This window comes from Prionailurus bengalensis, chromosome A2 (genome assembly GCF_016509475.1).
Source record: "Prionailurus bengalensis isolate Pbe53 chromosome A2, Fcat_Pben_1.1_paternal_pri, whole genome shotgun sequence".
Taxonomy (NCBI): domain Eukaryota; kingdom Metazoa; phylum Chordata; class Mammalia; order Carnivora; family Felidae; genus Prionailurus; species Prionailurus bengalensis.
Window position 1 is genome coordinate 109589060 of NC_057348.1, and position 14354 is coordinate 109603413.

Here is a 14354-nt window from a genome sequence, read left to right on the forward strand (position 1 = left end):
AAGGCAACCAACAGAATTGAAGATATTTGCAAACGACGTATCAGATAAAGGGTTAGTATTAAAAATCTATAAAAACTTACCAACTCAACACCCAGAAAACAAATAATCCAGTAAAGAAATGGGTAGAAGGCATGAATAGATCCTTTTCCAAAGAAGATATCCAGATAGCTAACAGACACACAAAAACATGCTCAACATCATTCTTCATCAGAGAAATACAAAACCATAATGAGATACCACCTTACACCTGTCAGAATATTTACAATTGGCAACATGAGAAACAACAGGTGTTGGTGAAGATGAAGAGAAAGGGCAACACTTTTGCACTGTTGGTGGGAATGCAAACTGGTGAAGTCACTCTGGAAAACAGTATGGAGGTTCCTCAAAAAAAAAAAACACAAAACAAAAATAGAACTACCCTACAATCCAGCAATTGCACTAGTAGGTATTTACCCAAAGGATACAAAAATACAGATTTGAAAAGATGCATGCGCCCCAATGTTTATAGTAGCACTAGCAACAATGGCCAAATTATGGAGAAAGCCCAAATGTCCATCAACTGGTGAATGGATAAAGAAATTGTGGTATGCATATACAATGGAAAAAAAAATCAGCCATCAAAAAGAATGAAATCTTTCCATTTGCAATGAATTGGACAAAGCTAGAACGTATTATGCTAAGCAAAATAAGTCAATCTGAGAAAGAAATACCATATGATTTCACTCATATGTGGAATTTAAGAAACAAAGCGGATGAACATATGGGAAGGGGTGAGGGGGAAAGAGGAGAGAGGGAGACAAACCACAAGAGATTCTTAACAAAAGAGAGCAAACTGAGGGTTGATGGGAGGGAGATGACTGGGAGGTGGACTAGATAGGCAATGAATACTTAGGCGGGCACTTGTGATAAGCACTGGGTGTTGTATGGAAGTGATGAATCACTGAATCCTATGCCTGAAACCCATACTGCATGGTATGTTAACTAAAATTTAAATTAAAAATAATAATCTTAAGTACTATGTCTCCTATTACTCAATATATTAGTCTGATGTGTTTTAATTTGATTTACATGTAATCCAAGCTAACAGTTTTATTATCTATCCTATCAAGACTTTGTAAGGTCCTTTGGTCTATAGAAACAGCACACAGTTCTGTCTTCTTTATAAACTGCTTTAAACCATAGACTCATATATTCAGAGAAGTTAATTTTTTTTTAACAACAGATACATCTGAAAGAAAACTGAGTGGACTGAAATGTTTAATATAAATGTTCTTACAAACCCTTCAATTTTTAATTAAAGCTCCTACCAAGTGAGCCCCCTTAGGACTCTAAACCTATCCTGCTTTTCATTAAAAGGTAAAGTCTGACAGAACTTCAGAGGATCAGATAAATCCTAACAATCCCGTAAGCAGAGCCAAACTAAAGGAAAATTTGCAGAAAGTGATTTTCCCCCCTGGTCTTCCTCCAAAAAATCCAACTCTCCTTCTTCTATATCCCCAAAGGTGTACTTAATCAGAATCCCACACATGCTTTATTTTAATTTAGGGGTGAAACTTCTCATAAAAATTTAGCCCTGTGGAGGTTAAAGTTTCTTCCTTCTTTTGCCAAACAAAGTTTGCATTGTTAACTTTAAATTTTTTTGCAAAGAAATAGCTTCTTTTTCCATAGACCTTATGCATCTTTAGTAAATTAACCAGCTGTGTGGTTCTAATCACATTGCTCTCTGCTGCCACAGCAAACAAGCAGGGTTTGGAGAAGAAATCAAATTGATTTAAATAAAAGGAAACTGAGAATAGCTATACAGTGTGATTTCAAATGTGTACCTTCCCTTAGATTATTTATTAACCTCTTATCAGAAAATGGAGCAAAGACCAAAGTGCTTATTTCACTAGGAAGAAATGTGATGATTCAGTGAGTTGCTCCCTACACAATCAATAGAAAGCACATGTCTTATTTTTCCTTTCTGGCAAGTGGTGCTGTATGTAAGTCCTGTATGTAAGGTCATGTGTAGTACGTTTGTGTCTAAAAGCACATTCATGTTATTGGAAGTCATGTGTAAAGGACTGTTGCCCCCACTTCTATTTGATTTTAATATTAAGTAAGTGGGATGCCTTTCATTTATCATAAATTTGAGCCAAAATAAATTTGCCCCAATCTGTGCAGAGCCATCATGTAAGTCTAGATTTAGATTCTTTAGCAAATGTGCAACTTTAAATGATCATTACGCTTCCATAGAATGTCACCGAGGTTAAATGAGTTACTTCCTGAAGAAAACAGCAAGCCAAGATAAGAACGATCTATAAAATTGGCTATTTTCTAAAAATGATTTATTTTTGAGAAGAGAGAGACGGGAGGGGCGGAAAGAGAGGGGAACAGAGGATCCGAAGTAGGCTCTATGTTGACAGCAGACAGCCAGATGAGGGCCTCAAACTCATGAACTGTGAGATCATGACCTAAGCCAAGGTCAGATGCTTAACCAGCTGAGCCACCTAGATGCCCCTAAAATTGGCTGTTTTAATCATACAGTTGACAAAGCATGCCCTCCTTAGTTTTAGATTAAGGCCTTATCTTTGTTAGTATAAGCAATCATTTTGGGAAAGTGCACCGAATGCACATAAATGAAAATGGTAGTTTATTATTACTTTTTATTTCTCATTAAAAATTAGTCCATGTCAATTACAGATAAATAATATTACAGGGAAGCAACTACAATAAAGTGAAAACAAATCTGTAATCCCACCAGTAGGAAGTAAACATTATCAGTTAACATTCTGATATATACATTTCTAGTCATTATAAGCTCAATCTGTGCTAAGGCCTTTGTGCTGTTGTTTCTTCTGCTTAGAATGTTCTTGCCCAGATCTACAAGAGCCTGCCTCATTCAGGTTTCAGTTCAAATGTCAGAGGCCTCCCCTGACGGGTCTAGACAAAGTGGCCCATGCCCAGCCTTCCAGTCTCTATCACATCACCCTGTTTTACCTTCTTTCTATTCCTTAACAGTGCCTCAACTTTGTGGTTGTAGTATGTTCTTCAACACTTTTTATCAGCTGTTACCTTTGGAGCCTGTCACCCATGTTAGACACATTTTTGTTTTTCTGGAAGAATTGTCAGTGGGTTCATTGTAACTGACCATACCATGAAAATTATTCCATGTCAGAAAGTATTTTCCTTGAATATTATGTGGTGGCTATACACTTGCCATGTATATATAGGTATCTGAAAATCATAAATTATTTATCATCATTCTAAAATTGCAGGACCTTTTGTTCATGTCCAATTTTTCTCTATGTTAACCGTGCACTGATAAGCATCTTAATAGCTACATTTGCATGCACATTCAGGATTACTTCCTTAGGAAAAATTCTTCGAAGTAGGATGGTTATATTCAGGGGTATGCTCATTCTAAAGCCTCTGGAAAAATGTAATAAATTATGCTACAGAAATATGGAACCAATCAACATTCCTGCTAATGATGTAGGAAAGTGTTCATTTACTATACCCTTGCCAATCTCTGAGCGTTGTCATTTAAAAGTCCTTGCTGGTGCTATTTTTAATGTAAAAATGAAGTTAAAATTACAAATACTTAATGTGCATGTTTTCATCAAGCCACCATTGAGGAAAAGTGATCAGCAGTAAGCCTCACTATTGCCTTGGAGCATTTATTATGAAGTGCCTTTAAATGAGGATCTTCCCACTGTCAGCTGGAAGACTTCTTGGTTTTATACATCTTTATTAATTGCAAAACTGAAGCAGAATTTAAGAGTCTCCAAATGGACTGCTTTAATCTGCAAATATTTTTAATACATTATTCAATGCATTTAATGCTCTAAATACAGATCTCATTTTTGCTTCCATTTAAAAAATTATGCAGAAAGAAATCATCTGAGGCTAGAAACTAATTTGGTTTCGCTATGGTGTTTGGAAACCATTGCTAAACACCCAAAACTCTTCAATAAGAATTGCACAAACACTAGTAACACCTGAAAACTACATGTGTTTAATGAGAAAATTAAATCTATTTCCCGACAAACCCGTGCAGAAACAGAAGGAGATAGATTAAGTGAGCTCTTCTCGTATAGCCAATGTTGTTTTCGTAATTCATGGTTCACGGACTTAGTAAAAAAAAAAAAAAAAAAAAAAAAAAAAAGACACTTAAAAGAATAAGCTAAGCGGTGACTTCATGTAAAAGATTCTACATGGAGGACACCCAGAAGCATCACAATTTCATCTTGAACCCACGTATGGTGTTAGCCACTAACAATAAATATCAGGCCAAAAAAATAATTTCGCATCAAGAGTATCAAGTGATCTGGAGCGCCTGGGTAGTGCAGTCGGTTGGGCGTCCGACTTCGATTCAGGTCATGATCTCGCGGTTTGTGGGTTTGAGCCCATACTGGGCTGTGTGCTTACAGCTTAGAACCTGGAGCCTGCCTGGGATACTGTGTGTGTCTCTCTCTCTGTTCCTCTCCCATTCATGCTGTCTCTCTCTCTCCTTCAAAAATAAATAAAAACATTAAAAAAAAATTTTTAAAAAACGAGTATCAAGTGGTCTTGAGTCAGTATAAAACAGGCAGAACTTCTAGGTCTTAAAAAAAGCAAGCACAGATAGCTTTCGAGGACCACCGTGGCTAACGTGGAACCTGAAAATGAGCTGGGTGTAGAAATCAGCATTACAGTCCAAAAGACAAGTGGGAGGACAAAGGGACTTTTTGACCATAGTTGGAAATGTGTGAAGGGGTATTTGCTCAGGAGACAGGTGACAGACCACTACATGCGGGTCAACAGAGTATTGGGGAAGTCAGATGCAGGCAGACTCCAGAGGATCTTAACCTGTAATGTGAGCATATTCACAGAAAAACTTACTGAGAAGAATCAAAGGGGTACAATGATCTTGCTCGTTCTATGGTTTAATATCTTTAGGTAGAAGACAAGATTTCAACCAGAGTTAAAACCTCCTCTCTCCTTCTCTAGATAATGCGAACCTCAACAGAGTCAACTGCCTTCAGTAGTCCTAACTTACAGCCTATCATTTAAGACCTTCTACTGTGGGTTCCAAACAGTCTTTCTGATTTCTGTCACTTCAGTTATCTTATATTTCAACCAATCTGAGTGACTTGTCAACAGTTGTTCCTTTTGCTTTTGCCTTATTTCCTCATGCCTTTGTTTTCATTGTTTTATCACTCTGAAAAGCATAGATGTTTGCATGTACCTAAACCTAATTCAGTCAGGCCTTAGCGGAGCACTACCTTCTCAGTTAGGTATCTCTTCCATCCTTGCTGATCATTTATCTACTGTCTCTGTGCTAGTATTAACTCCTTCTCCCCCAAATGATAGCTACTCCTATTCTTAACCCTGGTCCTCAGTTGAATTCTTAACTCCATGAGGGCTGACATCATGCCCTTCTTTCTTACATCAAGTGTTTCAATAACTTCCCCTTTTAAAAACACATGAATGTACAATGTTAGAAATATAAAGTCAGAGATTACTAGCTGTTCTACCAGGTGAAGACATCTATGCACCTTGTTGGATGTTTACTTTCAGCCTTTTTTCTGTTCTTTTTTTATGACCTTGCTAAATATAAACTTTTATGTATTTGAAGTATACTAATAGCTAATCTCTGTTCAGTGCTTTCTAAGAAGCAAGTCCTGCTTTAAGTTTATTTATTAAAGGGATTCACAACAACTGTGTGAGGTATTTAGTATTTTATCCCACTTTAGTGATGAAGAAAATGATTCAAAGAGGTTATGTCACTTGCCTAAGGACAAACAGTAAATAATTGGGAATTTGAAAATAGCAAGCTGCAGATAACCATGCTTTCTAAAACACTCACATACCTCTTAATATGTGAAGCAAAATGTTTCATCTTATAGATGTACCATGATTTACTTAACCGTTTAGAGGACATTGACATTTAAGTTGCTTTTATTTTTGCCATTTAAAATGGCACTGTAATGATTGTTTGTGCCCAGTATTTTTTTTAAGATGAATTATTAATCCAAGTGAATCACTGGGTCAAGACATGCTTATTTCAATTACCTGTTTCCTAAAAGAGTTTCAAAGACCATGGTTCCTGGAGCAGTCATTCAAGAGTACTCCAGTAACCATCTATCACTAACCCTGATTTTTTTTCTTTTTAGCTTTTATTGGTTAATTTCATGGATAAACATATCATGGGTCAACAGTTGGAACGAAGAGCTCCCTAACAGAATAGAATATGCCTGTTGGAATTACTACACATTGTGTCTATATGCGATATAGTTTAGCAATCTACTTGCGTTGCTTCCAGAAATAGAGAAGTTTATAAAATTTTAAACTTTTGCTTTTCCATGTTATTTCTTATATACCTTTTCAATCTATGAGGTCCTTGTTTCTTCAGTTATCATAGTTCTTTTTAAAAATGCATATATGGTTGTTTTAGTATTTCTTATTCTACCTCTTATAAACTTCTCAATTTGATAGGACAGTGGAGAAAATCATCAGAATTTGAGAAACATGTATTTTCTCTAACTATTTAATCACTTCACACCAAGAGCTCGTAGTCTTATACATGCATTGTGAGAGGGCGCCTAAGAGCCTTACAGAATCCAGGCCTAACACAAATGATTGTTATTCTTGGCCTGGAACTTTTCTTTTATGCCAATGGCTGTGATTTGATGAAACAAACTAAAATCACCCACACCACAAGTTGCTGGTATTGCTGGAGAGTTCCACTGATTGTCACAGCTTTGGCTTTGCTGTAAGAGAAAATGAACATTTCTTTCAAGAGAGGAAGTAAAATACCTGAAGAAGTATTTTATGTTTTTTAAGAAAAAAAAATATGTGATGCAATGGGCAGGAGTTTTTGTTGCCATCCTTTGAGTTTCCTTTTTTTCCTCTTATGCTGTGGCAAGTTAAGTATTTACATTATGGCACAGCTGGCTCATGGGAGCTTCAACATTCATGCCAAACAAGGACAAACTTTGACCAAATAACAGCCAGAGAACTAATACTGAAGCATCAACTTCAGCATTTTAAATATTTAGGGTTAAGTTTAATAATACTCTCTTTGGAATACCAAAGAATTTTAAAATCAGCTCTGTGTCCAGTTTAAAAGTTTTAAGCATTATAAACATTTGTGGAATACATGCAATTTTTACTGGTATGGCCTATTTTTATGAGGTGTGGCCATAAAGCAGTAAGATCAAGTTTAAAACTTGGAGACACGATAGCATTATTTTATAGTGATTACTTTGAAGGTATAATGCTCCTTTGCATGTAATTTCTACAATCATTGTTACAAAATTCTTTAATACAAATATCACATCACATATACAAAAGAAATTTGTGATTATTAATTTTAGCCCTTAATTATTCCTGCCAGTTCTCTAAATATTTTACCCAAATTCGTTTATCGTACAAAGTCATGCAAAGCAAAATCATTTGTCAACAATGAATAATTCTGGGTAAGCAAATGAAGAAAAACCTCATTCCTAATAAAAAAAACACAAAAAATTAAACAAACAAACAAAAAAAACACTGACATATTTTAAGTCTCAAGTAGAAATGATACATCTACTTCTTAGAATGGATGAGAAAATGGATTTCTTGTAACTCAGAATTTTATTTATTTTTTTAATGTTTATTTATTTTGACAGGGAGAAAGACAGTGTATGAGCAGGTGAGGGGCAGAGAGAGAAGGAAACACAGAATGTGAAGCAGGCTCTAGGCTCTAAGCTGTCAACACAGAGCCCGATGCAGGGCTCAAACCCATAAACAATGAGATCATGACCTGACCAGAAGTCAGAAGGTTAACCAACTGAGCCACCCACGTGCACCTGTAACACAGAATTTAAGTTCGAATTTTGTATTAGAAATTCTTATTAAAGTTAAATCAGAATTTTTTATTAGACATTTAGAGCTGATTAATTTCAACACAGACGTAAATAATTATGAAAATGCTGTCGCAGACAACACATTCCCAAATGCACACCTACAACACCTACATAATAAATTAAGACTACGTACCTAGAAGGACAAAGGATGAAAGATTAATTCAGCTGTAACATTTGTTGAATGATTCCCATCAGAAGTCTTTCTCCAAGAAAGGGCTCTTTGATGGCAGAAAAATCTTAGCAGAAATTCCTTGGCAAAACTTTTCAACTGGAACATAGGTACCAAAACGTCTGCTTGTAGTAGAGTGTGACTCCTCTCAGCGTGCACTTGCCATCTCTATTTTGTAAGATGTTCATTCCCAAAGAAATATAGGACTTAACATGGCACAAATTGTTTCTCCATCTTGTTCCTGCTAAAATCTTGCTCTAACTTTTCAGTTGAGTTGAATTAGGGATGGAAGCCCTTTGAGTGGCATAGGGGGCCTGTTGTTTCCTCCACTCATAGTACACTAACAAAAACCAATTTTTATTATGTATCTTGAAATGATACCATACTGTTTCCGTCATCTTTCTGAAAAGAAAATTTTTTACTGCCAACTTCCAAAGCCTAAATTCTGTCCTAGAGTTTACTATTCATGATCTATGCAAATTATCTTTCGACAGTCTCATGATTTCAAATTAACCTGTGTCTTTGTCTACTATTTTGCCTCTAGAAAGCAAAGAACACACTCTATGTGAGCACAGTCTGTCTTATCTACCAATGTTTTCCAGTGCTTGGCTAGTTACTATTTATTTAGTCAAGAAAAACATACCTTTATCCCACTGATGTAGCATTTTCAAAGCATAGTATATATGGGTTTTCCTATCCCCACTACCCATTCTTTTCTTAAGCCATCATCCAAGTCAAGGATTGGGAGACCAGGACACAAGGCTTCTTTCCTAAATCCCAATCCCTCCTCACCACAGACAAGCAGATGTCTAAGTATGGTCCAGGGACCCCTAGAAAGTTCCTGAGATCATTTCAGAAGGTTCATGATGTCAAACTATTTTCATAATAATACCGAAATGCTATTTATCTTTTTCATTTGTTTTCTTACAAGGGCACAATGCAGTTTTCCAAAGATTACATGACATGTGATAGACATCAGAGGAATGATACTAATAGATGATGTACTTGTGTATTCCTGTGTTTTAAAAGTATCTGTTTTAGGGGATACCTGGGTGGCTCAGTCAATTGAGCATTAGACTTTGGCTCAGGTCGTGATCTCGCAGTCTGTGAATCCAAGTCCCCCATTAGGCTCTGTGGTGACCGCTAAGAGCGCGGAGCCTGCTTCAGATTCTGTGTCTCCCTCTCTGTCTTCCCTTCTCATGTTCTCCCTCTCTCTCCCCCTCTCTCTCCCCCTCTCTCTCCCCCTCTCAAAAATAAACATTAAAAAATTTGCAGTATCTGTTTTAGGATGTTAAATATTAATAACTACATCCCACATTAACATAGACCTTTGAGGCCCTCTCGGGACCCCATGCATGATGATTACACATGGTTTTAAGAAGTATCATATCAATGTTTCAAATAAGCAACCATTAACAGACCCATAGAAAAGCCATTCACCAACAGCAGAGATCCCTAAAACCAGGAAATACCAAGAAACCCAAGATCCTAAATAACCTTCTATCCATGCAGCACATGCTAAATTGCACAACTGATAATCTATATCCAGGTACATCAAACAAATCCTTGCATGAAGAAAGCACTGACGATTAACTTTGAAGCAAATGTTCTAAGCATGTTTTAGATTTCTCCCATGGGGGAGAATTTGTCATGTTTCTCTTGGAGTGTGGGGCTTGGGGACAATCTAAAAATAATCAAGAGCAAAAATTTGGCAGCATTTTGAGAAGGCAAAGAGAGAAAGTCTTCCCTTGAACCAATAATTAACAAACGATACATTTTTCTGTGGGCTAGATAAGGAGCTGACTGCAAGCTCTCTTGAAAAGGAAGAGCCCCCACGCCCACCCCCGTCACCTTTTTTTTGGCTGCGAACACATCTATTAGTGAAACTGAGGGAATGTGTAAGCTGAGAGGGCTCCTTTACTGCTCACACACTCACGTGCTCTTTCTCTCTCAAAAAGGAAAAAAAGACAAAGACAAACAAAAAGAAAAAGAAAATTGCTGATACGTATACAAAACGATAAAACCTCTTTGGAAAATATTCTGGCCTTCTCTTACAAATTAGGACCCAGAAATTTCACTCTTAAATATTAAATCAAGAAAATCCAAATTATATTTCTACAAAATCACCCAGAGGTGAATGTTCATAGCAGCTCTGTTTCCTAATAGCCCCAAACTACCAACAACTCACAAGTTCATCAACTGGTGAATGGATTAACAAACTCTGGTCCATCATACAATAATAGATTACTCAGCAATGAGAAGGACATACTGATATTCCCAACAACTTGGTTCATATCCAGAGAATTATGCTAGAGAAAAAAGCCCAACAAAAAATAAAAAACATTCTACAATTTCATTTATATGACACTGTAGAAAAGGCATAACTATAAAGACAGAAATATGTTCAGGAGTTGAAAGGGATCGGGAGAAGGCAGAGACCACAATTGAGCAAGAAAAAGTTGTTTGTTACAGGGGAAATGTTCTCTAACTTGATAATGGTGGTTGTTAAAAATCAAAGAACTGTACAGTTATGCACAGTAAAATTTGCTATACATATAATTCAATAACCCTAAAATAAAAATATTCCTAAATGAAAATAAGTGTATACAAAAAAAAATTAATATCCCCCCATGAAGAATAGAAATTATAAACTGGATGAGAGCTTTCAATTTTGATATTATGCTGGCCAACACCTTTTAATACCCAAAAAACAAAACTATTTATAATCTGAGTAATTTATCAGATATACCTGATAAATTTTGAGAATCAGAAGTGGGAAATTAAAGGCTACAGAGTAGATTCAAAGGGACAGAACTTTAAGGAAAAGGGGGAGGGTACATTTTCCTCTAGGATATATGAAAAATTTCTTGGTCATATGTTCAAGTAGAAATGTTAGAGACATGCTAACTCCTGACAAATTTGTCACAACTTCCTCATCTTAGCTTTCAATATGACCCTACCTCTCTTTCCAGCATTGTCTCTTGTGAAATTTTCACCCCCAGCTCTGTCCCCCATACCCACAACCTGCCTCACTCTTCTGCATACCTATTATTTCCTCTTTCTAGAATGTTCTTCCTATTTTGGCCATTTGGAATCTTTCCTAACTTCCAAGGTTAACTTCAAAAGCTCTTTCATAAAAGCACCTAAGAAGAAACAGCTGGGATGCCAAATCCTAAAATCCTTTACAAGCTGCTAGTGGCATATGACACCATATTGGTGTGATTTCTTGGAGTTATTTTCATGGGATTCACTCCAATTTAAAAAAAAAATGGGCTCCTGATTTCCAGATAGGGATTTCCAGATAACAAATCGTGAACTCTCTTCTGCTCTCCACACAAATCTGGGTCATTTGTACTTCACCCACTGCCCTTATCTCTTTACTCTAAGACTAAGAGTAAGAGGATCCCAATTTCCAAAAGATACTATCACAGCTGCTGCTTCAGAACAGTGGACACTCCCACAAAGACCACATCTGTGATAGGAGGTGAGAGACAACATACAAAAAGGAGATTTAAACTCATCCAACTTCCATGGAATGAATGAATGCTCTACTCATTATTAAAGGATCTTAAATAAGCCTATTTGAGGATATCATTTTCTCTGTCCCATATTCATTGTGCTAGTATTCTTCCATCTTGGAGAAGGTGGTTATATTAATTAATCTGTATTTGGTATTTGTTTTGAGAATGGGAATAGTTACTTCTTCCCTGCAGATTATAGAGTGACACTAACAAAGGCTTTTCCTGATCCACTACCTAATCCAAACTCCCTTATAAAATTTATTTGGCCTATAGCATTGTTGTAGACATATGCCTACATGGGAGGCCATGAGAACATAAATTCTGTATTAACAGCGTCTGTTTTTCTACTAATATTTATATCCTTGGTAGACACCAGCACAAAGGAGATATTCATTAAATATTTATCAATGTTAAAGTAATTAAAATATTCATATATTAAAATCCCTTTTGAATATAACTTAAAGACTTTCTTGAACTACATTAAAAAGTTAATTTATTCCTATTTCCAGAAACCCTTCTCCATAAAATAATCTCCCTTTAAGATTCTCTAAATATATGGACCCTTAAAAGGTTATTGTAGGATGTGACGCTTATCACCTCATTACATACAATCCTTAGAAAGTCTGTTATCCATTGTAATAGTTCTTGTGAAAGTACATAGGCCAATTTCATTCTACAACTCTTTTGCCAAGTTCAAAACCACAATATCTTCGCTGCTTTTATTTTTCTTCCAAACACCATAAGTTATTATAGTATATGATGCATTGCATACTTGCCAAAGCATTTCAGCCAGATTTTTTGTTACACAAGCACGAAGGCATCCAACACTAACAAACAATTTTTCTTTCTACTTTTATATAAATTCAGAGAACTAATGCATGCTTCTATGCCTTTGGGTAGGGAAAAAAAGACATCGCTAACATTTGAAAAGTATTGTGCCAAGCCAAAATTCTGAGATATGTTCTTGAACTGACATATTTTTTCCCCCAAGTACAATTTACTTGGTATATACAAGTTTTGAAATACTCTGAAATGTGTTGCTTATGGATCCAACACGATGACTATTGTTTTGTTGTTGTCTGCTTGTTTTTCATAATTTACTATGTTTGCGTTATCTCGGTTTTTGTTTACCCAGCTACAAGTTTAATAATCCTATGTGTCTGAATTTTAAAAATTGCAACACACACACTTACACAGATCTGAGCCATCATTTGGGGATTTTTCTCAACCATCTAAAGAAAGGCAATGACATTTTTCTATCAACAAATGCAGCTTAACAAGCTGTGCTCTAAATTTGGCCTAAAGATTTTGCATCAGTTTCTCTAAGGTTTGTACACTAAGTCAATTTATCTATACATTTTTATAAGAAAATACTAGGTTTTTTTTTTTAATACTTGCATCATTAGTCTGAGAAGTAGACTCACCACAAGAGAATCATCAAAGACTGTGGAATATTGCAAGCTATGCATGGAGAAAAAGCCAGAAGATGGTGCTAAGAAAAGGCAACCCATTCAATGGATGGATCCGTGGTGTGTTAAGACATGTTTTTCGTTTTCCAAAAGCTCATTCAAAAATGTTTGAGATGTAGTGAGGAAGGTTATTTCTGTTTGTGAATCAATGTGACAATTGAAACCTGTCAAGGGATACAAGTCACATTTCTCAATGAAATGATTCAAATATTCTCCAACATTCTTCAAAGCCGTATTACCTAGATGTTCTTTTCTGTGCCTTAGTAAGAAGCAGCCATCACCACAACCAGTTTGAAATGTGACATTTTAAGAGTGACTGCATGGTAGAGTTATCTACAACTCAAGGCAAGATCAACATGACACCAAAATAACTAGCAAAGAATGGGTATTGCTCCTTGGTCTGCGCAATACAAACCACCAATTGTACAGATTTCATTTCCTACCTGTGCATTACCAGAAGGAGTCAGGGAGCCAATCCAGGTGACAGTTATGGTCAAAATGGTCTTTATGGCCTAATAAAACCAGAGTTTTAAGATCTGGACATATCCTGCCAACCATATCTCAGATAATCACAATGATGATACTGACCAAAATTTAGAGTTGGAATTCTTACAAAAAAAAGTTACCTTGCTAGTGACATTACCTTAGCTAACTGGTTGCTTTTTGGTCTTCTAAGTATACCAACTGGTGAAACATCTAGTATTGCCTCACTTCACTGTAAAATTCAGGATAACTTTGAAGTTTCTTGGGAGATAACTGGCGGTAATTGGAGATGAGAAAGGAGAATAGTTCGAAGCCAGAAACGATTTTTATTTGAAAATATTAACATTATTGTATACACATATACAATGGCACCAAATGAAGTGCTAGGTTCTGAATATATAATGGACAATGAAGCAGATATTGTTTCTGCCTTCTTTTCATTCATTTTCTAGCAGAAGAGATGCACTTTAAACAGTAAGTGCAAAAATACATACTCCAGTATTACAAAGGAAGAGAACAGTGGATTATGAAAGACCAGTATTGAGTGACTCAATTCAAATGGAATGGCTACGGGAGGCCTTTTTGAGGAAGTAGATAAAAATGAGGAATCCACAGAAAAAGACAAGATTTCAGGTCGACAAAAGGCCCTCAGGCAGCAATAAGCATGGCCTATGGGAGAAACAGCAAGCAGTTACAATGGTAGAAGATTGTAAGCAAAAGGTTGGGTGGAATGTTATACGCTAAACAAGTAAATAGAGCCAAATCACACCAGACCTCAAAAGTCAAGGAGAAGGATTTGTCTTTTATCCTGAGTAACTGGAAACCAAGAAGAGCAAGGAAT